The following is a 20,207-nucleotide window of genomic DNA, read 5'->3' on the forward strand; positions in this document are numbered from 1 at the left end:
CATATGTGTAGACATTTATATCCTCTTTGCTTGACGCTTAATCCAATCAATTCAGCAAAACCCCTAGAGCTCTATGGAGAATTTTCCAAAGGATAATGCATTGATTTTCTAAATTTGGAGACTTGCTCTCAAACCATATGCAGAAAAACCCAAACGGAGAGGTATATCTCACTCTTATAAGGTAAATGTTTCCAAGAGAAATATTTTCAGGAATAAAGGGAGAAAAAAGAAACCTACTGAATCAACAAGCCATAATATCATTAAGTAGTTTTACATACTGTGCTCTGCAATGTATCACAAGGCAAAGCTGAAAATATCCCAAAGCTCAAGCTGAGCTTTAGCGAGTAAAAAGTTATGGAGACCTTGATGTTGTTGCTAATGAAAACGATTTCAGAGAAAATGCACAAAAAAAAAAAAATAAAAGAAAGAAAGACAAAGAGAGAAAGAAAGAAAGAAGGGAAGAAAGAGAAAAGAAAAGGCAAGAAGACGAGAAAAAAGGAAAAACGAAGTCTTGTGTTCAAGAGTCTGACTTTACTGCTTGACTTTCAGGAAGCTGAAGACAAAATGTTGCTAGTTTTCCTTTTTTTTTTTTCTTTAAGTTTATTTACATATTTTGAGATAGAGAGAGAACATGAGACAGGGAGGGGTAGAGAGAGAATCCCAAGCAGGCTCCATACTGTCACTGCAGAGCCAGATGTGGGGCTTGAACTCATGAACTATGAGATCATGAGCTGAGCAGAAGTCTGATCCTTAAGTGACTGAGTCACCAGGTGCCCTGGCTAGTTTTCCTTTTATCATTTACCATGCAAATGGCCAAAGGAGGAATTGAAAATTATATGCAACTCTTACTGGTCCTATGAAAATCTCAAAACTTCCTCACTGAAGCATATAGACAACTTCCCAGAATGGATACAATAATCCTTCTTCTTACCTCGTTCTGTCTCTGAATTTAGTTATTTCCATATAACACCTTAATATTTGTCTTATTAATCTGCATATTTATTGAGTGCTTACTACAGAGCAGGTTCTGTTTTCATTCTGGAATTATACTTGTAAATGAATAAAAAAACTTACTCCTGCTCAATCAATATTCTAGTGAGGGAGACAGATAATCAACAAATAAATAAGGAAGATTATTTCAGATGTTCAAAAGTGCTATAATGCTTCTACCTATAAAATAAATAAGTCATGAGGATGTAATGTACAGCATGGTCACTACAGATAATACTGCTGTGTTGTATATTTGAAAGTTGCTACAAGAGTAGATCTTAAAAGTTCTCATCACAAGAAAAAACAATTAGTAACTATGAACCATAGTGGATGTTAACTAGACTTGTTGTGGTGATCACTTTGCAATATATGCAAACATCAAATCATTTTGTTATATACTCCAAACTAATATAATGTTATATGCCAGTGAATATCAATTTTTTATAAGTGCTATGAAGAAGGTAGCACAGAGTGCATCAAGAGCAGGCAACTGGGAGAGACATATCATTTAGATAAAGTAGCCAGAGAAGATTCCAGTGAGAAGATGACATTTGTATGGGGGGCTGGAAGACAAGGAGCCATCTGATGAACTGGGTCCTGCATGTTTTAGGCAGAGAGAAATGGACCCTCAAAAGTACTGAGTTGAAAAAGAGCATGGTCCATGTTGTGAGAATACAAGGGGGCTGTTAGCAGCTAGAATTTACTGAGCATGAAGGGTTAGGTTTGAGAGTAAGTCAGGGGTTAGACTCTAGACAAATGTGATCTTCTTATTTACTTTTATCAAATCCACTCTGAGTTCTCTGGATTCTTATCACCTATCTTTTATTCTGTAGATCTCAAAAGCAATACATTTTATGTTGAACTGAGCCATCAACATTCACTTGGAATAAGTCCTAGCATTAAACTGCCTAGTATTGTCAGGGGCATATCTATATGCATCTCTTTTCACATGAGCATCTGTCAAGTGAAAATGTGCCAGGCACCATGTAGTTTCAAAAGCAGTATGAGGAAATTGAAATAGACTGAGAAGGAAGTCAGAGACATGTGTTCTAGCCCTTTTCTTCCCCTTACTATCTCTGCTATTTTGGTCACGTTATCTACCTTTCCTTCACCCAAGTTTTCTCATCTGTAAAATGGGGATAACAGTGGTGGACCTGGCTGAATAGACAGGAACCTCCAATATACGAGGAACCTTGAGTGATAATGCCTTGAGAAGGCAGAATTAAATAAAGAAGATTCCAGGAGAGGAAAGAGCCAGCAAGGACATAATATACAGGGCTGGATTGGGAAGCAGCATTAAGGACAGAATGTGTAGTCATGTCAAAAGAACAATGAGAGGGGACACTGCTGCGCCCTTGATAGGTTCAAGCCTAAGAATTGTGACTAGCTGTGGTTTTGTTCACTTGGTTGTTTTGTTGTGTTTTGTTTGTTTATTAATGGAAACAGGGCATCCTCTATTCTGTCTTAGCATAGTGCTTGCCACATAATAAGACTTCAACAAATAAATGTTGGCTAGATAAATGAATACAAATGGATGAACTGATAGATGTGTACACCCATAAAGACAGTTAACAAAGCCTTACTTTTTGATGTAATCCATACTCTCACACCTTTGTGTGCTCAGGTATAAAGTAGAAGTGGCATGAGGTACATCCATCCTATAGTCCAGAAACTAGAAGATTTTCCATACTATCTATTTGGCAGGCACTTTGGTGAAAACTAAATAGTTATGTAGGTAACTAGTATAGTGACTGAGCACAACTCAGAAAATGGAAGTTCTCCTATGTTGGGGATTTTCGTGGTGGGTTCCTATTTCATCTACTTCAGACACCTTGTAAGTGTCTTCAGACCAAGTCCCAGGGTTACACACATATCAAACTAAGAATCTCCTGGCTTGAAGCCTAAAAAAAAAACATTTTTAAAAAGTCATTTAGTTGATAAATGTTCCCAAAACTTTGACATTTTTTTCATGGCTTAAAAGCATTGTTTTTTTTGTTTTGTTTTGTTTTGTTTTGTTTTTACAATTTAGTTATACTTGGGGGGATATAAAGTAAGGTATTATTGACTCCATTGGGAAGTAGAATTAGAAATGGTTCTCAAATTATATCCAAAAGATTTATTTCAATAAAATGTGAAAGGAGACAGAAAGCAAGGAAGTAGTATAGGCATAAAGATGTGTATCTTTTAAGGTAATATAAAATCCAGTAGTAGTCATTCATGTGATGCAGCCAGTTCAAAAGCTGAGTCTTTATAGTCATAGAAATCGCACACTCCTCAGAACGAGGCCATGATAGTCCCATATTTGTCAGACTAGCACAGGAATGCTGTGTTCACTTTCAGGTGTTAACTTTTAAAAGGATAATAACTAAAATGAAGTTGCCCAGGTTAAAAGACCATGCCCCATAAGGAACAACCAAAGAAACTCAGAGTATTTGACTTACATGAAAAAACAAAGGCCAGCATGAAATTTACTTTCAAATAGTGGAAGGCTAACCTGAAAGAGAAATGAGATTCTCTCTGGGAGGAAGGACTAAGGACAGGAAACTTTTGAAAACTGTACGGTGATTATTTTGCCTCAATGTAAAGATATGTCTATTTCATCAAACTATTAAAGAAGTGATTTTTTAATTACAGAAATATTGCTTAAAATGTGGAAAAATGGTATCTATAATTCTTCACTCTAACGTACGTGTTCATATTTTCAGTAACTTCAGATTATGTCTACAAGCAGGTCTATGTTTTTAAAAATAGTTGCATCATGGTACATTGAATGGCATGTCTAATTAACAATATATTTCTGAGATTTTTATGTGGATATGTGATCATCATTTTGATGGCTGCACAACAGAGTATCAAGTTACATACCAAAACAAGCCACTTCCCTATTAACTGTGTATGAAGAGGTCTGTATAATAAAAAGCAACACTTGAAATAGAATATCTTACACTGAAAGAATCTTAGGCCTCAAGGAATATTTTGAGGTAATTTCCACAGTCAAGTATGTTTTATGAAGAACAGATTCTGAGTAGTAGAGAGGAATACTTGAGGACTTCTATGTAAGTACATGAACCATTTCTGATTCATGGATTGGTGTTCATTTTCCATCACTAGATTGGAAAGAAATGGTTCTCATGCTTTAAAGGTAGCCAGGTAGGTCACAGTGAGGGCTTGCAGGGATATCATAAAAGAGATTCAAAGTATCAAAGGCAGGACATGCAGTGCAACCATTAAGAGACTTTCCAACAGGAAGATTCTATGGTTTGGCATAGTAAGGGCTAGTTCGGAGGAAGGAGAGATCACTGTTTCATAGAGTGGTCTCAGATTATTCCCTAGAAGAGAGACATTAAATGAACCAGGAAGACTATGGAGAGTTCTCAGCTATAATTCATGCAGAGTTGTATACATTGCTATGGTTATTCAAAACTGTACATGTACTGGTATAAAGGCATTCTAATCAGGGCATTCTAAATGTCCAATATTCATTCTTTCATTAATGCCTTATGATAAAGGCAAAAGATAAAGTTGTAGCTACTTCCTGTGATTATTCCCATTTTGCAAAGGTAAAAATGATGGGTAATCAGGCTGGGACACCAAGATACAAGCTGACATGAATAAAGGTGCTGATCTTTCATCATTCTGTCCCACCATCTCAAGAAAATATGTTTAATAAAAAGGTAATCTTTCTAGAAAGACTTCACAATGTAACCAACAACTGAGGTATTTCTCTGGGACTAACACCAGGTGCCTTGGTAGGCAGAGCATTATGAATGCCAGATGGATGTTTTTATGCTTGGCTGTCTTTTTTTTTTTTTTTTTTCTTTTAATCTCATTTTTATAAAAGTCCCTAAAATCAAAGCTAATTAAATACAGTATTTCTTCTTTATTTGTGGAAGATATCTACTGCCAGATTTGGTCAGCTATGTAAGGCTGTCTATAATTTCTCACTTAAGAGGGTAATTTATTCATGACACTAATTGATGATGAAGTGATTATTAAAGCTACATGGTGTGTCATTCCTTTCAGTTTCTGTGTCATTTTACACTGAGTTGAGATCTGTCTTTTCTGAATCTCTGTGCCAGGATAATTATATGGCCATATGTAAATCACCCCATCCCACCTTTCTGAGTTTTGAATGAAAACCAGGGATGGAATTACTGTAGATCCATAACCATTTTATACACAACATAAAAGGATTTTCAGAATTTAATATGAACTATAAGGTGAAAATAAATTTGAAAGAGTAGTTTTAGGACATGTTATCAGAAATTAACTTTAATGGTAAGTTTGGAGGGTTTTAAACTTACACTAAATGAAAGCTGCAGTATTATACATTTATTCTCTTTACTAACTTCTTAAGACACTCTGTGACTTGTCCTTTATTTTATGACAAGATATTTGAAAGGTTGATTTGTATGAGTCATAGTCATAATTATTAGGCTGTATAAAAAGATAATAGATTTCGGAACTTCTTTTTTTATTTTTTTAATATCTTAAAATACTACCATGAACTCTTGCACTATTGAATCTAAAATAGGATTTCTTAAGTATCTGACTTTAGGCATCAACTTAACTTCAAAAGTGTATAAAAAAATGAAACCACATATTGACAGATTTAATTCACTTTTTACAAGGTATAGATCATTGTTCTTATGTGAAATGTAAGGACTCAGGAATACAAATTACTGCTTTCATGGTACAGTATGACTTTGATCTTCAGGGAGGAAGCGTTATCACCCAATGTTGTGCCAAACAAAAATGTGGCTTCCAGGGGAGTGGCTGTATACTGGCATTGCCTTTCTTTCTATTATTCTCGCCAAAAATCTAAGCATGCCTCTTTTCCTCACTCCAACATCTATTCAGTCAGAAAATCTTGTGGATTCATGCTTCAATCCAGACACAGAAGAAGGGAGCCAACCTTCACAGCTACATCCTATCTAATCCACCCTGCTCTCTTAGCTAGAAAATCAAGTAACCTAATTAGTTTCTCTGGTTCCTCACCTACAACCTATAATGTACACTCCATTCAGTAGCCAGGGTGAACACCTTCATGGGAATCTAGTAATGTTCCTTTCTTGAACAGAAACCAAAGATTTTTCATCACACCCAAAATTAAAATCCCCTACATAGCCTACCAAAGTCAAGTATATTATGGTCATTAACTACTACTCTGACCATACCACCTGAAATGTTTTCTTTCATACTCAGCTCTACACAAGTTAATTGTATTTCTGCTTCTGGAAATATAAAACTCATTACATCAGGGCTTTTGCATTCACTATTTATTCTGTCTGGAGCACTTAACTCCCAGAAATTTTTGCTTGGTTCCCTCCCACTCTCCCTCCCTCCAATTAGATATCCACTGAAACGCTACCTTCTTCTAGGAGCTGTTCCCAACTGCCAATCTAACACTCTCCCCTTAAATTACCGTCATTATCCTGTCTAGGCCCTTCCCTCACCTTATCTTCATAGCATTCATCACTACATTAGACATGTGTATCATGTAAGTCTCCCTCATGACAATATAAACTCAAAAAGGTAGCTTTCCCCCTAAAGATCAGAATAGTTTTTGCTTCTCAATAGTGCATGCCAGTTTAGTAGATCGTTGAATATGTTAACAAGTAATTTCACAGGTTTTATAAATATATACAGTAGTAACAAGGATTATTTTGTTAAACCAACCAGACTTCTAGATAACAATGACTACCCTCCACTTGATTCCTTTCTTAGACTTAATTTGTTGAATAGCCTTTGACCCCAAATTTCCATAAACATGTTCTAACATCTAAGAGGTCTTGAAATATTCAACCCCTCCCCCAAATACGAATACAATTTCCCAAAGTGGATCTGGACTGATAAGAATCTAGAACACAGCTCTAATTTTCATTTACTTACATTGTGTAACAGAGGCCTACCATAAGTAAAATATGTTCAACTAATAAGTTTTAAAGAAAAATACATAAAATAAAAAATTATTTTTGTGATGAATCCCAATTTTCAGGATGTACTTTATTAACAGGTACCCCATAAAGTAGCAAATGAAAAGTAAAGTTGCATGACACAAAATTAATACCCAAAAATCAGTAATGTTTCTACAAACTAATAAGTAGCAGAAGGAGAAATTAAGAAAACATGTCCATTTACAACTGCATTAAAAAAAAAAGGTAATAATAGGGGCACCTGGGTGGATCAGTTGGTTAAGCGTCCAACTTTGGCTCAGGTCATGCTGTCGTGATTTGTGAGTTCAAGCCCTATGTCAGGCTCTGTACTGACAGCTCGGAGCCTGGAGACTGCGTCAGATTCTGCGCCTCCCTCTCTCTCTGTTCCTTCCCTGCTTGCACTCTGTCTCTGTCTCAAAAGTAATAAAGATTTTTTTTTAATAATTAGCACACCTAGGGATAAACTTAATGAAAGAAGTAAAAGACCTATACTCTGAAAACCTCTAAAAGACGGATAAAATAAACTGAAGATGACACAAATGGAAAGATAATCTATGCTCACAGATCAGAAGAATTAATATTGCTAAGAAATCCATTTGACCCAAAGCAATCAAAGGAATCCCTATCAAAACACCAACAGTGTTTTTTCATACTAGAACATATGATACTAAAATTTGTATGGGACCACAAAAGACTCGAAGAGCCAAAGCAATCTTGAGAAAGGAAAATGAAGCTAGAGGTATCAAAATTTCAAATTTCAAGATATAGTACAGAGCTGTAGTAATCAAAACAGCATGGTACTGGCACATACACAGACACATGGTTCAACAAAAAAGAGAGCCCACAGATAATCCCATGATTATATGGTCAATTAATCTATGACAAAGGAGGCAAGAATATATAATAGGGAAAAGACAGTTTCTTCAATAAATGATACTGGGATAACTGGACAGCTACATGTAAAAGAACTAAACTGGAACACTTTTCACACCATACACAAAAATAAACTCAAAATGGATTAAATACCTAAATGTGAGACGTGAAACCATAAAAATCCTAGAGGAGAACACAGTAATTTCTCTGATGTCAGCTAGCAAGCTTTTCCTAGATAGGTCTCCCAAGGCAAGGGAAACCAAAGCAAAAATAAACTGTAAGACTACATTAAAATAAAACTGCTTCTGCATAGGAAAGGAAATCATCAACAAAACGAAAAGACTACCTACTGAATGGGAGAAGATATTTGCAGATGATATATCCAATAAAAGGTTAGTATCCAAAATATATAAAGAACCAATATAACTCAACACCACAAACAATCAGAGTGAAATATATTCAGAGGACCTGAACAGACAGTTTTAAGAACAAACAAACAAACAAACAAAAACATACAGATGGCCAATAGGCACATGAAAAGATGTTCAACATCTCTAATTAGGGAAACGTAAATCAAAACCTCAAGGAGATATCACCTTACACATGCTAGAATGAGTTAAAAGAAAAAAGACAAGGCAAAACAAGTATTGGTGAGGATGTGAGAAAAGGAACCTCTGTGTACTGTTAGTGGGAATGTACATTTGTGCAGCCACTGTGAAAACAGTATTTACATTCCTCCAAAAAAAAAAAAAATAGAAATGCCATATGATCCAATAATTCTACTATTGGGTATTTATCCAAAGAAAATGAAAACACTAATTTGAAAATACACAGGCACCCCTATGTTAATTGCAGCATTATTTACAATAGCCAAGATATGGAAGCAACCCAAGTGTCCATCAATAGGCAAATGGGCAAGGAGGTGATATATACATACCCGTATTTACAAAATGGAATAATATGAAGGCATAAAAAGGCTGAGATCTTGCCATTTGAGACACCATGTATGGACCTACGTGGTATTAATGCTAAGTGAAATTAGACTGAGAAAAACAAACACCATATTATTTCACTCATAAATAGAATCTAAAACAACAAATGAATAAATAAGCAAAAAGGAGAATCAGACTTATAAATACAGAGAACACACCGATGGTTGCCAGAGGGGAGGGAGATGCGAGGTTAAGCAAAATGGGTGAAGCGGAGTTAGGGGGTGGGTACAGGCTTCCATTTATATGGTAAATAGGTCATGGGAATGCAAAGCACAGAAAAAGGAATGCAGTCAATAATATTGTAATAGCAAAGCATGGGGACAGATGGTAGACTTGTGGCAAACAGCATCATGTATATAAACTTGTACAATCACAATATTGTAGACCCAAACCTAATGTAACATGTATGTCAACTAAAATAATAACATAAATTAATTAATTAATTAATAAAACTAGCACTCCATATCTCCTTCAGTCACCACAGTGACAAGTGACAGTATAAAAAAAAATTCAGACTATAAGTAATGAGCTCTAATGATAAACCAAGAGTATTACACTTGCCTTCTCATATAAAGCCTCTATCAACTCCTCCTCCTTTCTCACTAATAACATAGCAAAGATACAGACATTAAGTTTTAGTAAGAAGTAATAAGTGTCACCGATCCTTACATAATTTCATATAACCTCTAACTAAATTGCTTCCTGGTAGGTCATCAATAATCTTCCCTTGGTCTTCATCATTGCAAACTTAGTTAACCATACTTCTCATCATAACTATTATAACTAACTCCTCATGTTCTTTGACACTTTAGTGTCATGAAACTTCTGCCTCTCCCTTCCTTGACCACTTTTCATACTCTATCCTTGTTACATTTATATGAGACTCTGTTAGATGGTTTAATTTCCATTGCCCTAATTATACGTAGGCATGAGCCAAGAGAAGTCCAAGGAAACAGGTATAAGAAAAATAATTGAGTACTTGTATTATTCCAGGTGATATTTTAAGTGTTTTCAATTTTTATATGATTTTTGTAACAATACTAGAGATTGATATTTATATTTTTCCATTTTCAGGCAATAAAATTGAGTCTTGCTACCTGTAACTAAAAGCTACACATTATTATGAGAATATCCAATAATTTGGATAGCAATTTTAAAAAGCATAACTCTGAGCAAATCTGTCCCCAGAATCAAAGTACCAAGATTTAACACAGTTTGTCTCTCCAAATCCATACTCCACCCTTTACCAAGGGATCCATTTGCCTTATTTACTGTGCCCGTATTATCTCCACTACCACCAACAATGGAGAAGGGCATGGGGGTTGCCTTGTGACCACTGGGCAGTAGTGAAAGTTCTACAGAACCTGGATTGCCTGCCTCCTTCTCCAGGCTATCATGAAGCACCTTAACCCTAACACCCAGAGTGATGTCTGAGAAGTCACAGAGGCAGCAGGAAATATATCTCCACCTTGTGCTAAGGAAGACCACAGACCACATCCATTCACCATACAAGCTCAGTGGTGAGTGGCCATAAATGGGCTTCGTTATAACCAGACAGAAATAAAAGTTTCCACTGCCTATATGGCTTTTCCAATACCATTCTGGGATTAGGGTCATGGTGTCTTGTTAGTCTGGTGAGGGTGAAGTTGGAGTTCCCCACCAGACATTTTCTGGTGGGGATGGGAATGATGGGGATATAGTCTTCCTGTGGCTTTCGGCTGAAACAGTTCTGCCTAAAAGTGCTTTTGTTTTTGTTTGTTTTGCTAAGCTACCCTTTTACTGGTTTTGGCTAGAAGAGCATTAGGCTTTTAAAAATCTAGACCCGTTGGCATTTTTGGCTTGCTGTGTTCTTCTGCTCTATGTCTGGGGATATAGGAGACAAAAACAGAACAAAAGGAACTCATCATTGCATTGATCCTTGAAAATAAATCAGTACCCCAACATGCAACAATTAAATGCTAATATGAATATATTCTAATAAATATAAGGTCTGAAGCTGGTGTGTCTTCTTTAATTTTTTTGAAGATTCTTATGCTTATTTTATAGATAATGTACAGAGTTATTAGTTACACTTAGCAAGAGGAATAGGGAGATGGTTGTTTCCTCATTCTACCTGGAAACAGAATTCCCCACCAGATCTATTTAAACAACTTTCCATAAACCCTTCTTCAATGATCTGGTCTGAGTGAACCATTTATTTTTAAAAAAATTTTTTTAATGTTTATTAATTTGTGTGAGAGAGAGACAGAGTGTGAGTGGGGGAGGGGCAGAGAGAGGGAGACACAGAATCTGAAGCAGACTCCAGGCTCTGAGCTGTAAGCACAGAGCCCAAGGTGGGGCTCAAACTCATGAACCACGAGATCATGACCTGGGCCAAAGTTGGATGCTTACCGGCTGAGCCACCCAGATGCCCCTATTTTTTTTTAACTAAATTCCTGATACACCTAAATTACCTGTAATGATATTGTATCTCTCCTAAAGATTGACTTTGACTCCAGTAAATTGTCATGTTTTGTATTTCTAGTTTTGATAAATACCTAAGACTATAAATAATGTAAAAGTCACACAACATGAATACTATCTCCACACTTGCTATGTGAGTTATTTTGGCCTTTATCTCTATAGCAATTTACAATAAACTATCTAAAACAAACTAACCAAAATATTCTGTGCTTTTAACTGGCTACAATTAGGAAAGCTTTGGTGTTAAAAACTGTCTACTTCAGAATACAAACGGGGAAGAACAAGAGACACACAGTGTCATTATGACTACGAACAAGAGGAGAGGAAAGCACACTGGGAATTAGAATTAGCCTCCATTACCATGATTCCCTCTGTGTTACCATTTAAAGCGCACTATGACAATTTATTTTTCATCCCTGAGAGTTCAAACCTGGTATCTGGTCTCTGTACCTACAGTGCCAACATTAGTCCCTCACAAAGAGAGAGTGACTAGTAAAAGGTTTGGATGTATTCCCTATATTCCCACATAGTGACCTGTACTTTGTAATGTCCAAAATGCTCAATGAAAGAATCATTGCATGGTATATTGGTATACTGTTTCTTGAAAGAAACACTGTTAGACAAAAATGCACTTCCTTACAAAAGACTTTTAACTATGGTCAATAAAACAGATATTACCTCACATTTGTCAAGCATACATCGGCATTGCCCAAGGATAATAAAGTAGATAAAATAGATACAAAGTCACATAATTAAAGTAGCTGAATTAATGCCATCTTCTGCAAGAGTACACATTGCTTCTCTATCATTCTATCATATTTTGAAGCTTAATTTTGACTGGCCTCAAGAGAACATTTTTCTTCCTTGGCCAATGAGAAGCAATCTTACTTTTTTTTCTTTCATTATAATATAGGCCTCTGAAATCATGTTTCTGAATTACCAGTTAATAAAGGTCAGTCATCCAGGAATTTGATTGGTTGAACCTGATTTCATTAGGTATGATATGGTAATACAGAAAATGAAGAAAGCCCATCTTATTAAGATCACCAATTTGAAAGCCAAGAATCATTTTTGGATAATAGCATGCAGAATTCTTCAAGCTATTGAAGTGTACAGAAGATGTTAAAATAAACCGTGGTGCTCTAAATGGAGAATTCATCCTATGCAAGAAAGATGAATTTATGCTAATTGTTCATTTAAAGTGGGTAAAATTGCCTTCCACTTTAGAAAGCACTGACCTCATCAGGGATTTGTGAAGTTGGAAGAAGAAAGTGACTCTTATTTTTAAAGAGCAGAAAATAATAACGAAAATAAATCAGTGCCCTGACATGCAACAGTCAAATGCTAATATGAATATATTCTAATAAATATCAGGAACATATATCAAATAATCCTAACTATACACCAGTGGTCACATTCATGAATTATTTTCACATATCATGTTAACTATTTTAGTTCCAATATGTGAATGTTTTTTTAATTGTGGATTTTCAATATAAAAATACAGTCAAATTAAAAGCAGTGCAGCCACGGCTGGACTGAATTAAGGAGAACTAAGAATGCACGATCCTTGCCAGATGAGAATATATCGTGTTAGAATTCAAAAGTTGTTGGGGCGCCTGGGTGGTGCAGTCGGTTAAGCGTCCAACTTCAGCCAGGTCACGATCTCGCGGTCCGTGAGTTCGAGCCCCGCATCGGGCTCTGGGCTGATGGCTCAGAGCCTGGAGCCTGTTTCCGATTCTGTGTCTCCCTCTCTCCCTGCCCCTCCCCCGTTCATGCTGTGTCTCTCTCTGTCCCAAAAATAAATAAACGTTGAAAAAAAAAAAAAAAAAAGAATTCAAAAGTTGCATTCTCCACTATTTCAAGCACTTTTACATCATTATTCAGGAGAAATAACACTTTTATCTATGATGTTTAGACAAAAGTGTGCAACTTTCGAGGGAAAAAAAAATCACAAGAGTTTGTTAGTCATCATCAAGTCAAGGAAATGCCAAACAAGCACATATGTGAAGGAAGCACAAAGGTAACTAGAAGAAATGTGGGCATGTGTGCTCAGTGGGGTTCTCCATGTACTTACTAAATGGGCTCCCACTATCCTATTTACAGTATCATCATGCCTAAAGGATGAAGGTATCACAAAATCTTTCATGTAATGGATTGGTAGATTATTTAATCTTTATCCATTTGACAGATGATAAAATCAACATTTGGAATCATAAGAAAGTGTGTCGTATTGCTAAAGCAATGTCATCGTTTTTAGAAAGTTGTTATCCCAGGCCTTTTCTAAAGGGGAGGAAGAAAAGACATAAGCTATAAATTATTTCTCGTATATTTCCGCAATAAGGTGACAAAAATTAAACTGCTTGCCAAACTTCACCAGCCTGTCTTCTCACAGCTCCAAAGGAAGTAAACTCAACTTACAGAGTGCTGAGTTGAAGTGGGTGAGAGAACTGCACCTCTACTTTTCTCACCTCCTCACATGTCTGTGCTGTCCTACCGTCAAGTCACAGGAAGAGTAAAATGACAAGGAAGGCTTTAGGTAAGATTACACTTAAAAAAAAAAACCTACTATGGGGGTGCCTGGGTGGCTCAGTCCATTGAGCGCCCAAATCTTGGTTTTGGCTCAGTTTACGATCTCAAGGTTTCATGGGTTCAAGCCCTGTGTTGGGCTCTGAGTTGGCAGGGCAGAGTCTACTTGGGATTATGTCTCTCCCTCTCTCTGCCCCTCCCCCACTCACACTGTCTCTGTCTCTCACAAATAAATAAAAAACTTTTAAAAAAGATTGAAAAAAACTACTTTGAAGTAGTTATTGTTTTCACCATGGTTGGGCAAAAGAAGTGTGACATGTTTTCATTATGTATATAATTGATTTAGTTCCTTAATACTCTTCTTATTGATATGTTAACATGTTAATTTCCTCAAGTAAGGGCATGAATATACTTTGTAATAGTAGCCTCTCGCCAGATACTAAAAGCTGTATTCCTGCACTATACTGCAAATCAAATTCAGCTTTATCTGAAAATGAAAAACATATATTTCAATACTTTGTGAGAAAGAAGAAATAAAGAAGAGAGAAAGAGAAGAAGGTAGGAAGAGAGAGGGAGAAGACGAGAGGAAAGAAGAGAAGGAAACAAAAAAATCGTGTCGATTGTTTAAAATCATGTTTTAAAAATTAAGAAAAAATTACCAGCAGAAACTATCAGATCACAATGTTACCAAATATGTATGAATTAAAATATCAAATATTTATAAGTACACTACCAAATAAATTATTTATAATGGCAATATTATTCACAATAGTTAAGATATGGAAACAACCTATTTAATTTATATACTGTATATACTAGGCTTTAATGCTTACATTAGTATAACTCAACACGGAGAAGATTGTTCTATAATCTTGAACTTGGCTAATCTTTTAAAATTCTGTGTAACAAAATATAATGTCTTGATGTGACTTAAGGGGGCAATTTGTGTAAAGCGGGAGTTCTCAAACTGTAGTCCCTAGACATTAATATCCTCTAGGAACTTGACACAATGCAGTCTTAGGCTCCTATGGCAGATCTGTGAATCAGAAATTCTGGGGATGAGACCCAGGAATCTGTTTTCACAAACCTTCCAAGTGTTTTGGACACATGCTGAAATTTAAGAACACATGTTTGAAACCACAAGAACTTTATGTTTTTAAACTTACTCTCTTGGACAGTTTCTTAAAATACAGGTGAATACATGGAATAGCAAGGGTTTGTGTTTTCCTAAACACAAAAAAGAGAAGACTTTTAGAGACTAAAAAAAAAAAAAAAATGATTTCTTTCCATGAATTATGTTCATTCCTTTCACATTTCAAAGATGGAACTCAAATAATTATAGCAAGGGAGTGGAGGAACCAAGGGATGCTTCATTATATATATTTGCAAACATTCTCCCGATTTCAGAAGGACAAAGACAGGTAACGTTCATTTAGGAGGAAATGGGTTTTTATTTATATAGTGTGTTTTCAGGGTCTGTAAATTAACCCTATGTTTCTACGTCTTCATTTGATAACTGATGTTGCAAGTACTTGTGCATATTAAATAGTGGTAAGGGTTTAAGATGCAAATAATTAAAGAATGGGTAGAACTTTTATATATTATCAGTCATTTATAATTTGAAGAAACAGAAGTTGACTGTGCCCCTTATTCTATGCCATATAAAATGAAACTGGATTAAAGAGTTAAATGTAAGATCTGGAACCATAAACTCCTAGAAGGAAACAAAGGGAAAAAAACCTTGTCCACATTGACCGTGGCAATGATTTTTTGGATGGGACATCAAAAGCTCAGGCAACAAAACCAAAAATAAACGAGTGAGACTATATCAAAGTAAAAGAGCTTCTCCACAGCAAAGGAAATCATCAATAGCATGAAAGAGCAGTCTATGAACTGGTAGAAAATATGTGCAAACCATATATCTGATAAAGGTTTATAATCCAAAATACACAAAGAATTCATATAACTCATTAGGAAAACAACAACAAAACTGATTGTAAAATGGGCAAAGGAACTGAACAGACTTCATTCCAAAGAAGACACACAAATGGACAACAGATATATGAAAAGACGCTCAACATCACTAATCAACAGAGAAATCCAAATCCAAACCAAAATATGGTATTGCCTCACACGTTAGGATGGCTATCATCATCATCCTCATCATCGTCATCATCCAAGAATATAAATGAATGAATGAATGAATGAATGAATGAATGGAGTTTTGGCAAAGACGTGGAAGAAAACAAAACCCTTGTATAGTGAATATAAATTGGTACCTTTATGGAAAACAATAGGGCAAACTAACAATATAAAACTAACATATGGGGCACCTGGGTGGCTCAGTCGGTGGTATCCAACTTCAGCTCAGGTCATGATCTCGTGGTCTGTGGGTTTGAGCCCCAAATTGGGCTGTAGGCTGACAGCTCAGAGCCTGGAGCCTGCTTCAGATTCTGTGTCTCCCTCGCTCTCTGCCCCTCCCCCACTCAAGCTCTGTCTCTAGAGTCTCTGTCTCTCTCTCTGTCTCTCTCTGTCTCTGTCTCTCTCTGTCTCTCTCTCTCTCTCTCTCTCAAAAATAAATAAATATAAAAAAAATTTTAAAAAAAGAACTAACATATCATCCAAGAATCCCTCTTCTGGGTATAAACTCTAAGAAGATGAAGTAAGAATTCCAAAGAGGTTATCTGGACTCTAGTGTTTATTGCAGCAATATTCACAATAGTTAAGATATGGAAACAACCTAATTATCTATCAGTGGATGAATGGATAAAGGGATAGTGATACACACACACACACACACACACACACACACACACACACACACACACAATTTTTTTTCCAGGCTTAATAAAGGAGATTTTGCCATTTGTGACAATATGAATTCACCTGGAGAATATTATCCTAAGTGAAATAAGTCAGACACCAACAGAAAAACATCTTACATTATCTTACTTATATGTGTAATATAAAAAAGTAAACACATAAAACCAGAGATGAGAATGGTGGTTACCAGTGGCTGGAAGGTGGTGGAATGTGGAGATGTTGGTCAAAGAGGACAAAGTTGCAGTGATTAGGATGAATAAGTCTAAAGATATAATGTACAGCATGATGATCATGGTTAATAATTCTGTCCTGAGTACGAAAATGTGTAAAGAGACTAGATTTCAGGTGCTCTCAGTCATTACTTACAAAAAATACTAGTGATTTGAAGCAAGGGTATGTTAATTAGCTGCACTGTAACCACTTCACTATGTGTATGAGTGTCAAATCACCATGCTGTACACCTTAAATTTATGCAATTTTTATTTAAAAAACAGTTGAGTGTACCTTTCATAGATATGTTTGAGATCACTTCCTTTTTATAGTAATAACCGTGGAGTGATTAAAGCATACAAAGACCAAAGTTAGGCAATAAGAAATTATGCCTTTGAAAATATTATTAAAAATCACACTGGTGAATTAGCACATCATCTAAGCAAATTCATTGGACTGCTTCACAGATACAACACTGGAAAGGAGACATTTTTGTTTTCATTAGGTTTAATAAATTCTACATTAATTTATTCAAAATTAATGAGCTATTTGGGAAACAAAAGAAAAGCTAATGTACATTTTCTAGTCTATCAATAACTGCAATAAATAAGTGGAAATTTAATCACATAAGCAACTGTTTTTACCTTTCCATATTAGCCTGAATTATTATTTTAATTCAAAATTCAATTGGCAATTAGAAAACTATGTTTTGTGAACTTGGTAAATCACTTTACCTCTCTGATCCTTGATATTCCATTTAAAATACAAAGGAATAAAACTAGGTCTTTAACTTCTTATGTGCTATATTAATATCTCAATAATTATGGTGAATACTTTAGAAGCTGCAGTAGGGAAAGAGAGAAAGAAAAGACAGAGAGGGTTCTCTATCCAAACCTTAATTCAACTTACTGAGTAAATCTGAATTTAATTATTATCAATAGCCATTTCTATTTGTACTGTCATTTCAATTTCTAAAGTTCTGTACTTTCCTGATACTGTTTTGATTGTTAGAGATGTTTCATCTAAATACCATCATGAAAAGCTAGATTCACACTCGTTCAGGATATTTAATGGTTTTGGTTTCATGGCTTAGAAAACCACAGTAGGTTGTTTCCTGCCAAACTGAAGAAAAATAATAGTGCACACACTCCAATAAAGTTGGTTTCCAGTAAGAATAAATAGTGGAAATTAGCACAAAATTTTAAATATTCTCCTATAAAAAAGATATTTTAAACAGCCAGTATAAGGGCACCTGGGTGGCTCAGTTGATTAAGCATCCAACTCTTGACTTTGACTCAGGTCGTGATCTCACAGTCACAAAATTGATAGTGAGCCCTATGTTGGGCTACATGCTGGGTGTGGAACCTGTTTAAGATATCTCTCTCCCTCTCTCTCTCCCTCCACCCCTCCCCTGCTGTTTCATGAAAAGAAAAGAAAAGAAAAGAAAAGAAAAGAAAAGAAAAGAAAAGAGAAAAGAGAAAAGAAAGGAAAAGAAAAGGGGAAAAAAAGGAAAAAACAAAAAAAACGAAAGCCAGTAGGGGTGCCTGAGTGGCTCAGTTGAGCCTACCACTTCAGCTCAGGTCACAATCTCACAGTTCGTGGGTTTGAGCCCCATATTGTGCTGGCTGCTGTCAGAGCAGAGTCAGCTTTAGATCCTCTGTCCCCCTCTCTCTGCCCCTCCACCGCTTGTGTGTGTGCACACGTGCTCTCTCTCAAAAATAAACGTTTAAAAAATAAAGTACACAACTGGAGTCATATAGAAATGATTTCAGACACATACATATAAATTTCATACATATATGTGTGTGTGTGTGTGTGTGTATTTTAAAGCCAGTATAAATGAATTTTATATCATAAATCATTCCTGTTCAGATATTTTTTTAAAATTTTAAGTGTATTTATTTATTTTTGAGAGAGAGAGAGAGAGAGAGAGAGAGAGAGAGAGAGAAGGAACAGGGGAGAGGCAGAAAGAGAGGGAGAGAGAGAATCCCAAGTAGGCTCTGCACTTTGAGCACAGAGCACAATGAGGGGCTCGAACTCATGAACCAGTGGATCATGATCTGAACTGAAACCAAGAGTTGGATGCTTAACCACCTGAGTCATCCAGGCACACCCTATTGAGATGATTTTTAAAAGTGCACATGCACACACACCCACAGATTTTTTTAAAAGTATGTAAATTTTCAAACATACAAAAAGACTGAGGTAATTTTACAGTGAACACATATGTACCCATGAGCCAGATTCCACAATTACTATTTTACCATACTTCTACTAATACATATCAATCCATTTATAGATTACTCTATTAAATCATCTTGTTTCTTTAATTTTTTGGATGCATTTCAGTGTAAACTGTTACAGCAGGGCAGTTAAATACTTAAGTATTCATTTTATTGACTGATGTGTGATATTTGTTTACAGTATTTTTTTTCTTTCGAGGTAAACTTTACAAAAGTGAAAAATTAAGTGAGTGCACCTTGACAGATGCATCCACCTGTATCAAATTATAGAACATTACCATCAATCAAAAACATTCTCTCAATCCCTCCAGTTAACAGTCAACATCCTGATTTTTTTCCACCATAGATTTATTTGTTTGACCAAGAATCTCATATGAATAGAGTCATACTTTATATACTCTCTGTTTTCAGTCAGCGTAATGTTTTAAGATTCATCCATGGAGATTTCTGTAGCAGTGATGTGTTCCCTCTGCTCAATGACAGTATTTTATTGTTTGATTCTATCACCTTAAAAAACATATTATTTTGTTGATGGCTACCTAAGTAGTATTTTATTTAGGGCTAATATGGATAAAATTATTACACACATTTTTGTATAACTTTTTGTTATACAAATGTTTTAATTTATCTTTGATGAGTACCTAAGAGTAGAATTGCTTTTGCTTAATGAAGTGTGTGTTTAATATTAAGACATTTCCAGGCAATCTTCCAATGTGGGTGTGCAACTCTACATTCCTACAAGCAATGTATGAGAGTTCCAGTCATACCATCTTCTTGGCCATTCATGGTAGTGATCAGTCATTTTAATTTTAGCCCAGTAAATGCATAGTGCTATCTTATTATGACTTGAATTTGCACTTTACTGATACTTAATGATACAAAGCCTTTTTCAGGGTGCTTATTAGCCATTTGTATATCTTGTTTTAAAAAAATTTAATTTATTTTGAGAGAGAGAGAGAGTACAAGTAGAGAAGGTGCAGAGAGACAGGGAGAGAGAGAATCCCAAGCACACTCTGAACTGTGAGCGTGGAGCCTGATGTGGGGCTCAAACTCACCAACTGTGAGATCATGACCTGAGCCCAAATCAACAGTTGGATGCTTAACAGACTGAGCTACCCAAGTGTCCCTGTATATCTTATTTTTTTTTT

Source organism: Herpailurus yagouaroundi, unplaced genomic scaffold (assembly GCF_014898765.1).
Source record: "Herpailurus yagouaroundi ecotype Mexico unplaced genomic scaffold, PumYag 190, whole genome shotgun sequence".
In the NCBI taxonomy this organism is placed as follows: domain Eukaryota; kingdom Metazoa; phylum Chordata; class Mammalia; order Carnivora; family Felidae; genus Herpailurus; species Herpailurus yagouaroundi.